Genomic DNA, 1492 nt, shown 5'->3' on the forward strand with positions numbered 1-1492 from the left:
TTACACACTGAGGATAATTTGCAGAATCAATTAACCTGCAGGGGGGGGGGGGGGGGGGTGTTGATAGGCGGATGGGAGGACAAAGGCAAGAGGACACGCACAATGTGTGAGACAAAAGGATTAGAGAGTTCTGAATTGTGAAGTTGGAGGAGTGATGACCCTGATATGTCAGCCTGTTTGTTCAAGATAAATATGTAGCCCCCCCTCGGTCACTTGTTGCATCCTACTTGCTGCTTGCGCCAAACCTCGGCTGGAGCAGCAGGTGATGTGTGGTCGGATGCAAGCCTGGGCGATGTCATATGGAGGGAAGAAAAACAGATAACATTCCAAGTCAACCCTCCATTTGAACAGGAAAGTACACGTTCAGCAGCGGGGGGGGGGGGGGGTGATAAGCTAAACCAGGGGTGCCATTGGGAATAAGCTGCAAAGAGTGAATGAAACCCTTTCTGTGGCACACCTGTAGAAGTTGGTGAGAGGTCTTGGGGACATGCCAAACTTCCTAAGTCTTCCAAGGAAATAGAGGCATCGGTGTGCTTTCATGGCCTTTGCTTCGATATGGCTAGTCCAGGACAAGTTGCTGGTGATATTTACTCGGATCATGAAGCTTTCAACCAAAGATACTAGATGAGCTCCTCTCGTATCTTTGCTTTCAACCATCTCTATTTCGGCGCCGTCGATAGGAACATGGATAGGAAAGGTTTAGAGAGATTTTGGCCAAACGCGGGAAGGTCGTACCAGCGTAGTATTACTCTAGAAACATAACACGCGAAGATTGAAAATAAAGAACTCATATACTACCTGACGCGCTGAGATCCTCAGGCGCCTTTTGCTGAGGACAAAGGTATTTGTGAATCACCTTCTTTTGTATTTGCGGCAGTGGAATACCGGGCAGATCGCTGCACTGCGGCATCCCACAAAGTAGGCAGGTCACCACTAGGGCGACCTTTACCCGCTCAAAAATTCCTCTCGCACTATGCGGCGAGGACCCGGGCGTCACCCCGGACCGTTATTTTCCTTACTCATTAGTTTAAGGCATAAGGACTAAACCTCGCAGCGGCAAAGAGGACTCTGGCAGACCCGCTCTGGGTCAGGGTGAGACCATCATCAGCTCACTCAGAATGTCACAATCTATGCCGGGCAGCATTGATTCCCCACAGTGTTCGATAACTTTCCCCCAAAACACCTCATATGATAAAATTGAACACAAACATTTCTTATGTAAAATAATAATTCCCGGGGTATTATGGGAGCGACTGTGCAGCCGAGCGGCGATACCGGTGGGGATTGTGGGATTTGTAGTTTAATGCTGGGCCTTCCAATTGATCAAGGCTTTGCATTTAGTGAATCTCCAATAAATGAGGCCATTCGGCCCACCGAGATCCTAGTTCCGATTCGCTGAGTTACATCCTAACATCATCCACATGTCTTATCGCCATATATCTTCACTTCCAGCAACATAATAAAATGTATTATTACCATTATTTGCATTACT

At 47.8% G+C, this 1492-nt stretch overlaps 1 non-coding gene across 1 annotated transcript; it reads right to left on the reverse strand.

Annotated features, from left to right (window-relative positions):
- Positions 1-885: 885 nt before the first annotated feature.
- LOC129714020 (U12 minor spliceosomal RNA) lies at positions 886-1036 on the reverse strand. Its single transcript, XR_008726312.1, has one exon. It is a non-coding gene; the product is annotated as a U12 minor spliceosomal RNA (small nuclear RNA).
- Between the last annotated feature and the right edge of the window lie 456 nt (positions 1037-1492).

This window comes from Leucoraja erinacea, chromosome 37 (assembly GCF_028641065.1).
Source record: "Leucoraja erinacea ecotype New England chromosome 37, Leri_hhj_1, whole genome shotgun sequence".
Classification (NCBI taxonomy): domain Eukaryota; kingdom Metazoa; phylum Chordata; class Chondrichthyes; order Rajiformes; family Rajidae; genus Leucoraja; species Leucoraja erinaceus.